Source organism: Lampris incognitus, chromosome 20, assembly GCF_029633865.1.
Source record: "Lampris incognitus isolate fLamInc1 chromosome 20, fLamInc1.hap2, whole genome shotgun sequence".
In the NCBI taxonomy this organism is placed as follows: Eukaryota; Metazoa; Chordata; class Actinopteri; order Lampriformes; family Lampridae; genus Lampris; species Lampris incognitus.
In genome coordinates this window covers 25,694,278-25,713,303 of record NC_079230.1, presented here as the reverse complement: position 1 = coordinate 25,713,303, position 19,026 = coordinate 25,694,278, and positions in this window count along the sequence as shown.

Below are 19,026 nucleotides of genomic sequence, written 5' to 3'. Positions count from 1 at the left end.
GGATGGCGCTGAAGACGTTGAGATGCAAATGAGAAATCTGATTATTAGGAGTTATTAGTTCATACCAGTACGTGACTACTGGTATATGGACCATGGTTCTCCACCGGAAAATGATGGATTGCTCCCTCCGGGTTGGGGAAGAGTTGTTGCCTCAAGTGAAGGAGTTCGAGTATCTGGGGGTCTTGTTCACGAGTGAGGGTAGGATGGAGCGGGAGATTGACTGGCGGATTGGTGCAGCATCAGCAGCAATGCGGACGTTGTGGTGAAGAGGGAGCTGAGCCGGAAGGCAAAGCTCTCAATTTACCGGTCAATCTTCGCTCCAACCCTCACCAATGGTCATGAGCTTTGGGTAGTGACCGAAAGGGTGACATCGCGGATACAAGCGGCTGAACTGAGTTTCCTCCGTAGGGTGTCTGGGCTCAGCCTTAGAGACAGGGTGAGGAGCTGGGACATCCGGAGGGAGCTCGGAGTAGAGCCGCTGCTTCTTCACATCGAAAGGAGCTAGTTGAGGTGGTTCGGGCATCTGATTGGGATGCCTCCTGGGCGCCTTCCTCTGGAGGTTTACCGGGCACGGCCAACTGGGGGGAGACCTCGGGGTAGACCCAGAACTCGCTGGAGGGACTACATGTCCAATCTGGCCTGGGAACGCCTTGGGGTCTCCCAGGAGGAGCTGGAGGGCGTTGCTGGGGAGAGAGACGCCTGGAGTGGCCTACTTAGCTTGCTGCCACCGCGACCCGACCCCGGAGAAGCAGCTGATGATGAATGAATGAATGAATGAATGAATGAATGAATGAATGAATGAATGAATGAATGAATGAATGACTATTGGTAGTATGATTACTCTTATAGTGGCATCTGCATGATTCTTTGCATAGTCGCCGAATGTTCCACGGAAACAAAGCATCCTTCCGTCTCTCCATCCTTTAGCTTGTCCAGTGTGGTACTCCAAAATTAGCTGACAACACAACATCTCAAAGCAGAGGATGTCATCATTAGCTCATTAGCTGATTTGGGGCAGGCTAGCTCTCATTCATTGGACCGGGAGCTAGTCACCCAGCACACATGGCTGGTACAGGCCACGGCAGCCATGTTTGTTGTCCTCCGGGTTGTGCAACCAGACATAAGCGGGGTAAGAGCGGCATATTAGTGTGCATGTAAACACATCCACTGAGTCGGGCTCAACACAGCGGTTTAATTATAACGTAACATACTATAAAACATATACTTTAACCCTGCACAGGCCACCTTATCACCGTTACTCTGACTCCAGCTCTTTTTATACGGCTGTGCTGCACTCAGCATCGTGTCTGGTGTACATCAGATTACTGTTTCCCTACAGGGGGAAACATGTACATATACAGGGTGTATCACTAACACAACTCAGCTGTCTGACTGTTAAAGGGATATTTCACCGCTTATAGCGTGCACATCCAGGATGTGCTGGTCGATATTGCCTATTGAAACCAGGCCCTCTTTGGTGCAACTCTTATTTACAGAGAAAACAGTCTTTTTTTCCTGTTCAGACAGCCTGTCCTGCATTGCTACATGTACCACCTGCAAGCTCTTTCTCTCTCTCCCCGTCTGTGTTTTTTTTTTTACTTCCCAACTATGTGGTATCACTTGACAGGTTATCCTTAGGCAGTGCCAACAGAGAACAACTTAGTCTAAGTACACAGCGAGTTTGAAAGTTCGGTGACAGGCATGGGTGCAAGTCCATGAATACTGAGATGGCATCCAGCACTTTACCTGTGCCCCTGTCCATAGGGTCAGCGGTTGTGTCAGGAAGGGCAGCCGAGGTCAAATTTTGCCAAATCATCAATGTGGATTGACAAGACCATACCGGATCAGTAGAGGCTCCACGGGATCGGTCGAGGCCCGGGTTAACAACAGCCGCCATTGGTGCTGTGCCCTCACAGGGCACTGATGGAGACTGTCCAACCCGCTGTGGCGACCCCTGAGGATAAGGGATCAAGTTGAAAGAAGAAGAAGAAGAAGAAGAATGTAAGTTTGCAAGTCGGCGTAAGTTTGGCCAAGCAAATCATCACCGTGTGTGTGAATGTAGGGTGCTCTAGTTACTGAGGCGTGTGTCGTCTTCCAGTGCGGTCTTCCTTTAACCTTATGCAGGTTTGCTACCGATGGGACAGAGCCACTGGCTCTCCATCTCCAGCAGACTCACACACCTCACCACCCTGCCAGAGGGTTTCACAGTCAAAATCCAACTATTCTTTTTTTTGGGGGGGGGGGATTTTTCCCCCTTTTTCTCCCCAATTGTACTTGGCCAATTACTCCACTCTTCCGAGCCGTCCCGGTCGCCGCTCCACCCCTTCTGACGATCCGGGGAGGGCTGCAGACTACCACACGCCTCCTCCAGTACACGTGGAGCCGTCAGCCGCTTCTTTTCCCCTGACAGTGAGGAGTTTCGCCAGGGGGACGTAGTGTGTGGGAGGATCACGCTATTCCCCCAACGCCCCGCCCCCCGAACAGGCGCCCCGACCAACCAGAGGAGCCGCTAGTGCAACGACCAGGACACACACCCACATCCGGCTTCCCACCCACAGACACAGCCAATTGTGTCTGTAGGGACGCCCGACCAAGCCTGGGGTAACACGGGGATTCGAACTGGCGAGGCCTGTGTTGGTAGGCAACAGAATAGGTGCTTTGTACACACCCCCCGGACACCCCTGAAATCCAACTATTCTAACCAAAGCTACGGTCGATAGGCTCAGATAGGCTCCCCCGCTCTCAGGCAGCACTCATTCCGTCCTCATCCTATACTCTGAAGGGGTGAAAGACTGGAACAAGGACTGGGATTCCGGCCTGGCAGTGAAACCTCAACCTCAGTGTCAGCGGTGGAGTTTTCACCTGGCCTGGGTGGTGGAGAACGGCGGGAGAGTTTGCCCCGACGTGTGTGTGACGTTTTCCTAGCTTCTGCTTAAAGTTGAAAGGGGAGATTTCACTGCGTGAAAAGTGGTGTAGCAGGAAATATCCGGAAAAAGCAAACTTCCGCCAAACCTGCTGTTTGCCGGAGGTATTTAAATGCCTGCAGAACTTTCTTATCTGAACCTGCAAACTCCCGCAAATGTCCGAATACAGCTGTTAGATGGAGGTTTTCAGGAATCCGCCAGACCACGGGCGTTAGCTGATGTGTTGGCCTTTCAAATGCTAAAAACAGTCAATGGTCTGGGTGGGCCCTCTCCCATTAGTAGTTCTGGTTTGGGTGGGCCCTCTCCCATTAGTAGTTCTGGTCTGGGTGGGCCCTCTCCCATTAGTAGGTCTGGTCTGGGTGGGCCCTCTCCCATTAGTAGGTCTGGTCTGGGTGGGCCCTCTCCCATTAGGTCTGGTGTGGGTGGGCCCTCTCCCATTAGTGGTTCTGGTCTGGGTGGGCCCTCTCCCATTAGTGGTTCTGGTCTGGGTGGGCCCTCTCCCATTAGTGGTCCTGGTCTGGGTGGGCCCTCTCCCATTAGTAGGTCTGGTCTGGGTGGACCCTCTCCTATTAGTAGGTCTGGTCTGGTCTGGGTGGGCCCTCCCCCCTCCCCCATTAGTGGTTCTGGTCTGGGTGGGCCCTCTCCCATTAGTGGTTCTGGTCTGGGTGGGCCTTCTCCCATAAGTGGTTCAGGGAAGTAGGCGCTGATGTTCAAAATGTGCTTTAGAACTAGCTCTATTCTTGCATCTGACTGACACTTCTCCATCTTGAATCAGTTCAACTGTGTAAAAACAGTGTCACATGAGGTGCTTTTACAAATAGAGGCCGTTTACACCGGGCATGAACATGTGTCTTGGGGGGATCCGGTCACAAGTGGACAGCTCTAAGTACAGGTACCCAACGCGTCCTCAGTGCATCTTGGGATCCCATCACTCAGGCCACATACGGAGATGGCCTAAGACGCATTTGTCCACATACCAGGCCACATTGAAGGACCACCTAGTCAACTGCAGAAGACTTCAGTTGACTAGGTCAAAGCCTCCTCTGGGTTTAGTTCAGTTTTATTTATTTTCTTATTTTTTTGTTTACCTCATCTGTAGTTTCTAGCACACACCAGACTCACAACGGTGGAAGAGCCCCCGCCTGCTTGCACCTTCAAGTTCAACTTCAGGTTCATTTATCCACCGCAGTGCAGAGCTCGACCCTCTCAGATCCACTGGAATCATTAAATAATCTGAGCCCGAACCGATGTGATCGGGTCGGGCCTGACAGGGTTTCGGGTTCAGAACTACAAACGCTAGTATTCAGATATTTACATTTCCCCGCATAACGAGTTTTAATAACGAGTTTTGAACTTTTGCTGTGTATTTTGAGCACAAAATGAAAGAAGGCAAACAGTCCAAGCCTGATGCTCCTAATTCACTCAGTTCCCTCATCAGATTAGTTGTCTCTCTGGCACAACATGCATCGGCTGCGTCCATGCCACTGTAATAATGTGAAACTATTTACCCGCAATGGACTATTTCTTAAAGGCAATATATCATGTCAGGGGTCTGAAGGCTTTGAGACAGATCCACATCATCATCATCAGAATAATGTTTATTTACACAGCACTTTAAAACCTGTTGTGCTTCACAACCAAGTGGAGTGGAAAGAAAAAAGAAGTGCTGTTATGGGATCATTTATTTTATTTCTTTAAGAGCACTTCGAATTGTTATGCCAACATAATTTGGTAGGATAATTGACAGTAATAACTTAAGAGATGTGAAATGCGTCATACTAATTGACAGTGCATTAAAATAAGGCTCGAGTAAGCAAGGATGTCTCGTTTTGTTAAATGCCTGTTGCTTTGACTCCTCTCTCCTCGTGTTTACGTACATGTTTACTTGTTTATTTATGTGATTGTGACACGTGCCACGGGGAGGGTTCGAAATAAAGGCGGACACGGTTTTAGGCGATTAACACAGGCTTGCTTTTATTTAATACCGTCTTTCATTTGTTCACTCGCACGGCCGGTGCGCTGCTCTCCCGCAAGCCACGCCCCCTCTCTGCTTGCAGCCGAGGCTAAACCACGCCCCCTACCAGTGACGTATGCGGGGTTTTTTCTATCCCCCCCCCCCCACACACACTTTTTCTCCCCTATTGTATCCAACCACTTACCCCACTCTTCCGGGGCCGTTCCGATCTCTGCTCCACCTCCTCTGCCGATCCGGGGAGGGCTGCAGACTATCACGTGCCTCCTCCGATACATGTGGAGTCACCAGCCGCTTCTTTTCGCCTGACAGTGAGGGATTTCACCAGGGGGACGTAGCGCGTGGGAGGATCACGGTGTCCCCCTAGTTCACCCCCCCCCCAAACAGGCTCCCTGACCGACCAGAGGAGGTGCTAGTGCAGCGACCAGGACACATACCCACATCTGGCTTCCCGCCCGCAGACAATTATATAGGAACACCCGACCAAGCCGGAGGTAACACGGGGATTCGAACTGGCGACCCGTGTCGGTAGGCAACAGAACAGACCGCTACGCTACCCGAACGCCTGTGTTTATTTGCATATAGTGTGGCAAAGTCAGATCAGATCGCAACTCGAGACGCATGTGGAGACGCATTCTCATAGCAGGTGTGAACGGACGTACTTGGAGCGGTCCACTTGTGATCGGATCACTCAAGACACACGTTAACCTACTGCTACTACTTTCAGCTGCTGCCGTTAGGGGTCGCCACAGCGGACCATCGGTTTTCAAGACGCATGTTAATGCCGGGTCTAAACAGCCTCATACTGGAGAGAAGTGACATCCAGTCAAGTTAGAGGGAATCTGAACGGCCCAGCAAAGAAACCCTGACAGCAGACATCCGGGGGTTCTCTGGCTTTTTTTTTTTATAACAAAGGAGAAACACTAATTAATATGATATAAAACAGTTTATTGTAAAATGAACTGAAAATATCAGCAAAAACATACAGTAAAACAAACGGAAACAAAGGAAAATATAAAGATAACCAAGTAGATTTTGCTTAAATCCCTACCACCGTGCACAATGGAGTTACCACAGATACTCTCTCGTTAGTACGACTTAACCGCACAGTTGTGGTACCGAGTACACACCTGCCTGTAATACCCCCAGCAGGCGGGAATGATGGTGGAGCGTCAGTCTCTGCCCCATGAATACCCAAAACCTCCTCAGGCTGTCCAGACAAACGGCTGTCTGGATGAGGGTGCAGCCGCATCATTTTTGCCACTACATGCTGAATAATAATGGGGGCTTGTGTTTTTTTACCGGAGTGACAAGAAATTGTTTCACCATTCCAGGATGCACACCTCTGCAGCTGGACCACGGACAGGCTCTCCAAACCTCGAATTATAAACACACCACTTTGCAGACGTACATGCAGACCTCTCAGCCCTACTGCTCGCACAGAGAGTCAACCCAAGGCGTCTTACTCCACTGCAAACCTCTGCTCATTGGCCAACCCGTGGCTCTGAGCTGTCGGGACATACATGGCTGCACACTGACTACAAGGGTCGTCCACCAGAATCCGTTACTACAGCATTCTGAACTGGGGGGGGGGTAATGCTTTGACCAGGTCCACGTCAGGCAGATGACATACACGGATACCGTTTTATCTGCACTGCACCAGTGGTGTCATGGAGCGACAAGGGACCCACATCTTTCGTGGACAGGATGTTAATAAATTCAGCAGCACAAAAGTCTCCAAAGACTGAGCAACAGTATACTCACATGGGATACAGGTGTTCGTTACCACTCGAAGCTTCCTCGTCAAAGAAGTCCCGCATTTTTTTCTCTTAATTTCTTCTGTGGGTGTTTGTGGAAAGGAATATAACACAACGTGTTCTGGTTTTTGAACCAGCTCTGGTGATGGTGTACGATTCCTCAACCGTGTATGCTGCCACAGCCTTGGGGCACACTACATACTGGTGTTAGTCCATCTCACGAGTGCATATATAGTCTCGGAGATCCTTCCAGCTAGCTGGCCGAGTGTGTTCACGTGCGCACTATGTCTCGTGGGCCAAATGAATCGTCTACTACAGTGCGAGAGTGCAAAGGCTGCACAACCTATATTCTGAAAACAGCTTGCCATGCCAAAAGCACAACTGTCAAATGTTCAGAGCTGTCATCAGTGACCCCATCTGCATTTGCATATTCCTCCCCTAGGTCAGTCGGTACCTTCCGGCAGATCCTCGTGGTCCACTAAAGAAACCCCTCCTGATCGTAGAGGTCATCATCATCTGAGGACTCTATGCCACTGGCACGCAGGAAAAGCTGGAACTCTTCATCGTCAGTGTTACCTGTAACACAAATGAAACACCCGTTTTACTCGCACACAACACGAGCACTCGCGTGGTTATGTTGCGTTTTCACAAGACACTCAAGTGAAAACGCGTTGGCTTCATTTTACTTGGTAAGACGATAGAACTTAAAAAAAAGTATATGCGAGTGCGGCCTTGTCTCGTGCAGCCTTGTCTCGTGCAGCATGCCCGCCCTACAAATGTATTTGGTGATGGGTTTGTGCTGTGTGCCAGTAGCCTACGGTTAGCAGTAGTAGGTCACCGGAGAAGAGTGGGGTGGGGTGTGGGGGCTGCAGTGTTTTGTTTATATATATATATATATATACACACACACACACACACACACACACACACTCAACAGGGACCTGTATGAAAATGTTGGGAACTACTGGCCTATAATAATACTAGGTACGTATCCCACAACTTTCTCCAGGTGCTTAATCACCACGACATGTTCAATAAACTAGTTTAGCAGCCTAGTTCTCCAGCTACGAGCATTGCTTCTTCCTCTACAACATGACATCCGGCTGACAGTCTTACCGTGCAGAGAGTTGTCCTCATCATTTCCTGGGTGCTGCTCTTTGTCCCGTTTGTGTGCAAAACACACCTGCTGGAAACTGCAGCGCATCCTCGGTATCGTTCATCCAAACTCCATTGCAAAATTATATGTTCTTTCTTTTCCCCACCCCCCCTTTTCACCCCAATTTTACACGTGAAATTACCCCATTTTTCCGAGCCGTCCTGGTCGCTGCTCCACCCCCTCTGCTGATCCGGGGAGGGCTACAGACTACCACATGCCGCTCCTTTTCACCCGACAGTGTGTTACGGGACACTCAGGAAGGACTCAGGCGCAGACACAAAACTGACTTCGGAGTTTATTACAAGGGGCCAGCTAAGGCGAAAACACAGAGTGGAGGGAATTGGGCTGGACTTCCTTGGGCTGGGGAAACAGGACCGGGAGCAGGGACCGTGGGTGGTGGAGAGAGCCGGGCAGAGCAGCGATCTGGAGCAGGTGAAAATCTGGAGAAGAGGGGCCGGAGGCAGAGCAGGATGACTGCAGTGAAAAGGAGGATGTTAGTCAAACAGCGGGTTCAAAAATACCGACACAAACAGATTTGGCGAGCATGGGCTGGATGCAGTACGCTGACGGATCAGAGGCTACACTCTGACAGGGTGGAGGTGGCAGTGCTGGTGTTTTATAGCAGGTTGGCTTGATTGGGGAATGGGTTGCAGCTGGTGAGGCTCTGCTCACCTCTCCCCACTCACACACTAACACAGAGAGAGAGGGAGAGACTGACACTGGGGGAGTGGCGCAGGTTAAACAGGTGGAGGCTGTGGAAGGAGGGACAGATGTAACACAGTGAGGAGTATCGCCAGGGGGACGTAGCACATGGGACAATCACGCTATTCCCCTCCAGTTCTCCCTCCCCCCTGAACAGGCGCCTCGACCCACCAGAGGAGGCGCTAGTGCAGCGACCAGGACACATACCCACATCCGGCTCCCCACCCGCAGAGACGGTCAATTGTGTCTGTAGGGACGCCCCACTAAGCCAGAGGTAACACGGGGATTCGAACCGGCGATCCCCGTGTTGGTAGGCAATGGAATAGACCGCTATGCTACCGGGACGCCCAAAATTATGTTTTCTTGTGTCAATAAAACAGAGTATGTGAAACGACGTCCTCTCAATGACCAGAAAACTGCCTTTCCCTTTCCCTGGTTCCTTCCATGGCTACCGAAATGTGAACGGCGGGTTTTTTCCTTCATTTGGCTTCTGCAGTCTGAAGTCTTAGGAGTATTTCACACAGCAGTCGGCAGCGATAATGAAGCCAAGTTTACAAGCTGCAGGAGTTTTTTTGTTTTTGGTTGTTGTTGTTGTTGTTGTTGTTGGTTTTGCTTGTTCGCTTTGAATGCTTCTCCTCAGTACAAAGACGTGACCCATTTTCAAACCACCCCCCTCAGAATCCAAGTCGAGTCCTGTCCAATCAGCTTGGTGTGTGTGGACGGCGTAGCGTGAAAGTAACCAATAGCATGGTGGCAACTGCAGCGCAACATTTGCTTTGGGGAAGGGGGTTACCTGAATGTGCCCTGTGATGGCCTGGTGGCCTGTCCAGGGTGTCTCCCCGCCTGCCGCCCCATGACTGCAGGATAAGCGGTTCAGATAATGGATGGATGGATGGATGGTTCCCTAAATGTAGGAGAAGCAAGTTCCAGAAGGTTTACAGACATTTACATAAGTTGTCCACCGACGCCTGTTGATAGTGTGCATTTTGAAGATGGCTTGCAAAAACAACGCAAGTTTTCTAACGGGCAGTGGAGGCTACTCCTGTGCGCGGGGAATACCCAATTCTTCCAACGCCGAGTCCGAGCGAAAACAAACAACTAGTGTCCATGTTAAGATTTTTCAAGAAGATGTCTGAACAGCAAGAAAGGCTCATGGAGAATGTTATTCAGCGGTTCGACAGGTTGGAGTCAGACACGAGAGAGCTCAAAGAGGCGCAAGAGGAGTCTTCTCCAAATAAGATAAAACGAGCAGGAAATAACTCCGCTTCGGTGGGTTTATTTCTGTAGCCTGCTGGGTTTTGTATGACTGCTGCATGTTCTGATGTGTTCACACTTCTTCATCTGCTTTATCCCTCCATGCGGTTGAATTCAACCCTTGTACTAAGTTTGCTTTTTTATATATTCCCCCCCCCTTTCCCCCCCCCAATTGCATCCAGCCAATTATCCCACTCTTCTGAGCCGTCCCGGTCTCTGCTCCACCCCCTCTGCCGATCCGGGGAGGGCTGAAGACTACCACATGCCTCCTCTGATACATGTGGAGTTGCATGCCGCTTCTTTTCACCTGACAAGTGAGGAGCTTCACCAGGGGGACGTAGCATGTGGGAAGATCCCGCTATTCCCCCCAGTCCCCCCGCCCCCCGAACAGGCACCCCGACCGACCAGATGAGGTGCTACTGCAGCAACCAGGACACATACCCACAACCGGCTTCCCACCCGCAGACACTGCCAATTGTGTCTGTAGGGATGCCCAACAAAGCTGGCGGCAACTCTAACCACCGATCCTCACGTTGGTAGGCAACGGAATAGACCGTCATCCTACGCGGACACCCAGCTAATATATTATATTATATGTTGGACATCCATCCATTATCCAAACCACTCATCCTGCTCTCAGGGTCGCGGGGATGCTGGAGCCTATCCCAGCAATCATTGGGCGACAGGTGGGGAGACACCCTGGACAGGCTGCCAGTCCATCACAGGGCCAACACACACACAAACACACACACACATTATATATAGTATATATATATATATATAGAGAGAGAGAGAGTGTGTGTTTGGGTTTTTTTCGGGAACAGTCAATGGTGTTGATAAAAGTGCTCAACAAATGAGGAGTGGAATATCAATATTGATGTGTATATATATATATATATATAGTTAATTTATATGCATAATAATTTATATTATACTGTATCTTATTTATTTATAATAAAAGTATTTGTGGAATCATTTTTGTTTGTCAGACTATCTACCTATGCAGGCATCCTCCCATTACGTGGCTCCAGGATCGGCCTCTACGCCCACCTGAGTTCCCAGAGGGAGGACGGTTATACTTGACCCTGAACCACCGCTGATGGCGTTGATGATGATAATCTACCTATGAACACAGCACAACAACACCAAACAACAACAATAATAATAGTAATATAAACCATGTGACATCATGTCTGAGGACACACACTGGACCAATGGGGAGGGGTTTTAGAGGAGGGGCAAGACATTGTGCCACCAATACAAGGTAAGACTTTCGACCAAGTGAAGGATACCTGGTGGCTCAATGTGTGAAATGCAGATATTCACCATGGCAACTAATCTCTAGGCAGGCTCCCAAACCTGGTTCATATCCAGGAGTATTGCAGTCCACATAACAGGGCAGCAAACTCCCGGATACATCCAGTATCTGTGGGGTATCCGGGAGTATACAGGGGTATTCCAGTCCAGATACACCCCCTTTTCCCGTAGTGTTTAGTGTCTGCCGTCAGTATGTGGGGGTCAGGGCGTGTGGCTGCTCTTGAAACAGCTGGAGGCTTCATGAAACAAGATGGACACTGCACAACCGGTTCGCCATTTCTCTCTGACCGTCTTCCCTTCAGCCCCAACTTTCTCTTTCTGTCCTGCTTTGCTGGATTTCCGATTCTCTCTTATTCCTCTCCGGGTTTCAAAAAGGCTATCTTCTTGGATGTTTTTTAGCAGACATGTTCTTCACCAGCAGCCCCGTTATAGTATTGATCTGCCGACAGACATTAGCGACGTTTAAGTTTTACTTAATACCATGTCTTGAAGTCGGGCAGATTTTTTTGATGGATGACATCTGTACAGCACAAGATGGAAAATGCAAAATCTGAAATGATTTATGTTGTTGATGCAGCTGAGCCATCCTCGGGAAAAAGAAAGAAAGAAAGAAAGAAAATGCATTACTTTACCATTGGCACAGCTAATCGCTAGCCTAATGGAACGTGTGGATGCCATATTGATCGTGAGCACAGCTGTCACTCATACATCATTCCAGAATGATCCAGTTGCACAAACGTCATCGGGTCTCTCCACCAACTCATTACGATTTTTCTGATAAAGAAAAAAAACCCATCATCTTGCTAAACAGCAGATTATCCATCCATCCATCCATCCATCCATCCATCCATCCATCCATCCATCCATCCATCCATCCATCCTCTACCTGAACCGCTTATCCTGGTTTCAGGATCACGGGGATGCTGGAGCCTATCCCAGCAGTCATTGGGCGGCAGGTGAGGAGACACCCTGGACAGGCTGCCAGGCCATCACCACCCCCCCCCCCCCCCCCACCACACACACACACATTCATACCTAGGGACAATTTAGTATGGCCGATTCACCTGACCTACATGTCCTTGGACTGTGGGAGGAAACCGGAGCCCCCGGAGGAAACCCACACAGACTCAGGGAGAACAAGCAAACTCCACATAGAGGATGACCCGGGATGACCCACCAAGGATAGACAACCCCGGGGCTCGAACCCAGGACCTTCTTGCTGTGAGGCGACCGCGCTAACCACTGCATCACCATCAGCAGATGATATACTATGTAAAGCATAACTTATTTTGCTTTTATACATGTTCAATGATCCAGCTAAAATCACAGAAAGGTGATTCAGTTCATCTGGGCACATTTATTGAGAGAACTGTTTCCTCACTCATCTAAGTGACCTCTTCAGTCTCAACTTCCTGCAGCTATCTACCTATAATGATGCCTGCAGATGAAATATTTCTCTCAATAAATGTGTCCAGATGAACTGATTCACCTTTCCGTGATATAACTTTTTTTTTTCTGATTTCATTATTTTCCATTTGACTTAGTCAAAAGCCGTTTATTGTAAAGCGACTTTGAGTTTTAGAAAAGTGCTATCTATGTTTGATTTATTATTATTATTATTAAAAGTGGGTCAAAACACACCACGTATTTAATCATCTTGTCAAAATATACGAAGTCCATGTGAGATATCTGATTTCATAGTTACAAGGCCAAGCTAAATAAACCTGAAAGAACCACTGTGGCTCTATTTTGTCTATGTTGGAACCTGTCTGAGGAGGCAGCGCAGCTCCTGGTACAGGCTCTTGTTATCAGAGGGGAGCCCATAGGGACCTCTAGGACTTCAGAGAAGGCCCAACATATCAGCATTTTAAATGCTATATTTAAAATCTTCCATTTCAATAATGATTCTCTCTTCTAATTCTACTTTTAGCCCTAGTTTCTATCAAGTTTGCTTCAGTAATGAAAGGGTTACTGTCCCGAAACCATGAAAATCAAGTTATCCAATCAGACGTTGTTATTGTTGTCTCTTGGCAGAGAAAGGGTTAGCTGGATGGATCCCTCATTGGTTAGGACTGCTAGAAGTCCTGTGCTTGTGTGTTTATTTAAAAAGTGACAGGTGAATCAGCCAATCATATTTTGCTGTTGTAGTGGGTGGGACAAAAAAATGTCGCCCTAGGACTTCCAGAAGTCCAGACCTATCCAGACGAGGGCTCACTCACATAAAAGATGGATGTGCGGTTGCTGAGGAGTCATTACTTGTGATTGACCGACTCTTTCACATTGGCGATCCAAATCTACTGGTTCACTTAAACCAATCGAGCCGCACATCACTGACGTTAGTCTGTGTATCAGATGAGTGCGACGAAGTTTACGAAGCATGGCTACAGGAGGAGACGAGAGTGACGTTGTAGCTAGCTTGTTAGCGTTACACTTCTCAAGACATGCTTTTGGGGAAAAGCAACAAGTGATTGGAAATGGAAGGCCAACTCCCGCTCTTGTCTTGCCTATGCTTCATCACCTCACCTGTCTGGTGTTGACCATCCCCGTATCCACCTCTTCAGTTGAGCGGTCTTTCTCGGCCCTGAAGTGCCTCAAGACGCACACCAGAAACACAACGGGACAGGATTGACTGGGAGCTTTGGCACTGGTGTCCATAGAAAAAGGCCTTCTGATGGAACTTAAATCCAAGGACAAACTGCATGATGCTCCCACTGCCCACTTCACAAAGAAGGACCGACGGATGGACTTTATATTCAAGTAGCCTAATAAGGTCAGCTGCCTAATTTTATTTTACCCCAAATCAAAGCTGGCGTATTCATTTTACGTATTGTGATGGCGCTTCATAGCTGGTTAATACCACGCTTTGCTCATGTAACGTGCGGCCTACTATACTCAATATTATGGTGTAAGGTTTGGCATGTTTTGCATGTGATTGTATTGCGACTTTGCTCATGGCATATTCTGCATGTGAAGGCTGATTTTATAGTTATTGCTATTCTTTGCTCATGAGTTGCCTTGACTTGGTCTGGTCAGTTTGTAAAGAAGAGGTTTTATGATGCTGCATGCTAGCGCTATCCGTGGTGGTGATGTAGACCAGAAGCGGAGGCCATGTCATGTGACTTTTCATTGTTTTCCAAGTAGGGAGAGAGACAAAAGCTATTTGATATCCAATGGATTTGATTTTAGTGGATCTTGAGGCAATGAGTTGCTGGTGGTGTGTGTGTGTGTGTGTGTGTGTGTGTGTGTTAGAGCTGTGTGTCAGAGCTGTTCATATATTAAAAAAATACCCCCAAAATTTGGCTGATTACAATATCAATGCGCCGTTGAAGGCCCACTGCCAGACCCCACGGTTCGTTACTGCTTGTGCTATCACGCCTTGACTACTGCAACTCCTTACTGGCAGGTCTCCCTGCATGCAAGTTCAAACCTCTGCAAATGATCCAGAACGCGACGGCGCTTCTGGTCTTCAACCAACCCAAAACAGCACATGTCACTCCGCTGTTCATATCCCTCCACTGGCTCCCAGTTGCTGCCCACATCAAATTCAAAACCTTGACGCTTGCTTACAAAACAGCAACTGAAACGGCTCCCACCTGAGCCGTTTTCAGCCCACCTGAACTCCCTCATTCAGGTCTACACTCAGTCCTGCTCACTACGCTCTGCCAATGAAAGACACCTGGCACCTCCGCCACAACGGGGCTCTAAGTCACTACCCAGACTCTTCTGTAGTACCCCTGCGGTGGAACGAGTTACCAAACTCCACTCGATCTGCTGAGTCCCTCTCCATCTTTAATTAGAAGCTAAAGACCCAGCTCTTTCTCAAACACCTCCACACCTGAAGGTATTTAAAAAAAAGAAAAAAAATCACTCTATGCACCATAAGCATTGCCTTTGTGCACTGCCTGTTGACACATATATCCTATTGGACCTGAACCTGGTTTATTGGCCCTTCCTTGCGTTGTCGCCTCCTGGCTAGATCCTTGCTTGTGTTGTATTAACTCCCAGATGTGCGTCGCTTTAGATAAAAGCATCCGCTAAATGAAACCGTACCATTGTAACATTGTAACGAGACTTGTGTTGCAACCGCCCAGGCGAACAGCCTGGTGAACACCAGACTTCCTGGCGTCCAGGTGGTGTAGCAGTCTATTCCATTGCCTACCAGCATGGGGATCGCTGGTTCGAATCCCCGTGTTACCTCCGGCTTGGTCGGGCATACCTACAGACACAATTGGCCGTGTCTGCGGGTGGGAGGTCGGATGTGGGTATGTGTCCTGGTCGCTGTACTAGCGCCTCCTCTGGTTGGTCGGGGCACCTGTTCAGGGGGGGAACCGGGGGGAATAGCGGGATCCTCCCACGTGCTACGTCCCCCCGGTGAAACTCCTCACTGTCAGGTGTAAAGAAGCGGCTGGCGACTCCACATGTATCGGAGGAGGCATGTGGTAGTCTGCAGCCCTCCCCGGATCAGCCAAGGGGGTGGAGCAGCGACCGGGACAGCTCGGAAGAGTGGGGTAATTGGCCACGTACAATTGTGGAGAAAGATGGGGGGGGGGGGGGTACAAGACTTCCAAACACAAGCGCACCACTAATGGAGCTCATGATAACAGTGACAGTGATGTGATACTGTTTTAAACTGTTGTGATGCAGGTATGTTATACAGTTTCAGCAGGGGAAGGTCGGAGTGCAGGGCGAACTGACAGTCTCGCTCAAGGACACTTAAGTGGGATGAATGCTTGGCAAAAGAGTCCCTAGACCCCCCCCCCACCACCACCCCCACCCCCCACTGACTGATGGGCGAACTCTCTCAGCACCAGGCCACCCTGCTACCCTGTGGAGAACGTCACATGTGCTCTGCTTGTTCTTCTTCTCTCTCTGACAATGAGTACAGAATGAGTACAGTGGTAAGTGTCTGAATGTCTTGAGATTTCACAAATCAGCCACAGCCACATCAGAACTAAGGGGAACGATAAGAATTCTCTTGCATTTCATTTGATCTATTTAAAAACCAATTAAATCTAAATAGTGACGGCAATTGGATGGATAAATATAAAAACCATTATTTCACACAGAGTGAACCCTAAGTGCCCTGCTATTAGAAATGAAACAGTTTCATCTACAACCGTTTAATTGGGACAGAAGCTTGCGTTTGAGAATATTAATAGCTTCATTGCTTCTCTCTTTTATGTCTTCCCAAAATATCATATCAACTCATGCCAATTAAGTTATCAAAGTCAATTGTAAAGATGTGGTAATTAAAAAAATGTGTATGGAAGAAATGGGAGTCTTAAACGAGGTGCAGGCAGGCAGATGGTGTGGTTGGTTGAACACTTGGATGCTATAATTTCATATACAATCCCACACAAGATAAAATCTGTTTAACTGACAGATGGAAAAGACAAAAATGTCAGGTTTGAGTTCAGTTTTAGTATCAGAAGGTTTGGATATCAGTAAACATATAAATATTTCATACATTAGTTCTGCAGTTATCTCTCATCATCAATAGGGTGAACCTTAGTTTCATATATATATATATATATATATATATATATATATATATATATATATATATATATATATATATATATATATATATATATATATATATATATATAACAGTTGCCAAAGAACATTACTGTAGCCTGGCCATCTAATTTACCTCATCTAAACTACCTTATATAACACAGGCAGTTTTGTGTCTGCAAAGCATTATGGAACTCCATTAGCTCAGAGTGTGCATTAGCTGATTATGGAAATTACCAGCTCATCAGGATTCAAAATGGCTACCCTTCTGCACTGTCTGCCTCGGTCTTTGGAAACCCCCTAAAGAGCTGCTTCACACCAGAGTGTTGCGATAACAACATGAATGAACAACCACAACAAAATAATACGCTGTTACGGAGGCAGGTGTTGAAGACCGACCTGCTGAAAGCACCCTGGTGGGTCTTGGGTACTCTGGAGAAGGGAACAAGTGCCCCTTCCCAAAGCACAGAACAATGCCAGGGGTGGTATCATGTTCCCACAGCAATCGAACACTTCATTATCACAAAAAGTCGTGCTTGTGCAGCTTCAGCCTCAAGTATTTAAATATGCCTGTGGTAAATTAAGGTCTTGCATCGTTACTGCTCTTGCAAAAGGTTCTGCAAGCGTGCTGAGACTGTGGCAAATAATACTGTCAATGTAGCCCTGCACCTTGGGGCTCAGTAATAGAGGGAACACATTTATTTTCAGGCACTAATGTAAGTTTAAACGGCGACAGGTATGGGCACAAGTCCATGAATGCTGGGATGGCATCCAGTGCTTTACCTGTGACCCGTCCATAGGGTTAGTGGCTGTGTCAGGAAGGACATCCAATGTTACATTGTGTCAAATCATTATGCGGACTGACAAGACCATACAGGATCGGTCGAGGCCCGGGTTAACAATGACCACCTTTGGTACTGTGCCCTCACTGGGTACCGATGGAAACCATAAGATCCGCTGTGGCAGTGACGACGATGATGAAGAGGAGCAGGAAGAAGAAGAAGGACAAGGTGGAGGAGCAGGAGGAAGAAGAAGGAGGACGAGGAGGAGCATGAAGAAGAAGAAGAAGAAGAAGAAGAAGGAGGACGAGGAGCAGGAGCAGGAGGAAGAAGAAGAAGAAGAAGAAGAAGAAGAAGAAGAAGAAGAAGAAGAAGAAGAAGAAGAAGAAGAAGAAGAAGGAGAAGAAGCAGAAAAACAAGTTGAAATGCCTGCTAGTTATAAATAGTGCCAAACAGGTAACTGGTGATGAGCGGTGATTTATGATCAAACCAACTTCTAACCCAGGGAAGGGGAAGGGGAAGATCAGGGTTCAGTTTATAGCCCACATGATGGATGATGTGTATACTTTTGATGTGAATACTTTCTCCTCCTTTTGCACATCTCGCTAGCAGCTAAGTCAGGCTAGCCTAACAAAGCACTAGCGGAGGCTAGAGAGGTTTAGCCTTCAGAATGGCATGCCTAATTAAAACCCATTCAGATTTTTTTTTTTTGCTTCACAGATGACAAGTGATCAGAGGCTCCTGCTCGTAATTAGCATCCAGCTTTGAGTTGTTTTTTTTGTTTTGTTTTTTGCAGCTCTTCCCCTCATCTCCCTACGAACTGCACATCACCATCCTGATTTTAGCATTAATTAGCCTTTCATGGTTCTTGATGTCTCTCTCTTCAGTTCTCATTCGATCCGCTCGATGCCTCTCCTCTCTGCTTGACCCCCCCGAGAAGTTTGGATTGTTGATGCTACATGAATATGTCAGGCTTACTTTTCAAACTCCCTCCCTCCTTCCCTCCTTCTCTCTCTGTCTCTTTTGGTCTATCAAGCACTTTTATCCGACCCATCCCCCGAAAGACTGGTTCAAACCCTTGAAATATTTGTCTCTCGACGTTTCCTTGCCTCCCTGCCTCTTCCACTGTTTCACTGACTCTCAACCTCATCCCCACCCTCCCTCCATTTCTCTCATTTTTCCGGATGGATAGTGCTGGAAGGCTTTACCAAAACAGCAATCTGTCAGGGCCATAGGTTACATTTTGCCATCTGCCGTAAGATTAAATTAGAGGAGCGAGCGTGTCTCTCATTGTTTGGACTGCCTCTGCCCTCTTCCATATCTCCGCTCACATCACGCTGGATGTGCTGGGGGAGAAAGAGAGGAAGTGAGAGTGCATTTATGGAGGCCAACCAAAGTTTAGATGAACTTTTCATGCCATGCTTATCTGCCAAGGAGTTAGCTGGTTAGTTGGCATCAGACTGAGATACCAGCGTGCACAAATGCAAGCACACACACACACACACACACACACACACACACACACACACACACACACACACACACACACACACACACACACACACACACCTGAGTATCCCCACACCCCGGGCTAAGGTTACTTCCAATATGAGTCTCTGAGCAGCAGCTAAGTGCTCACATTGAATGC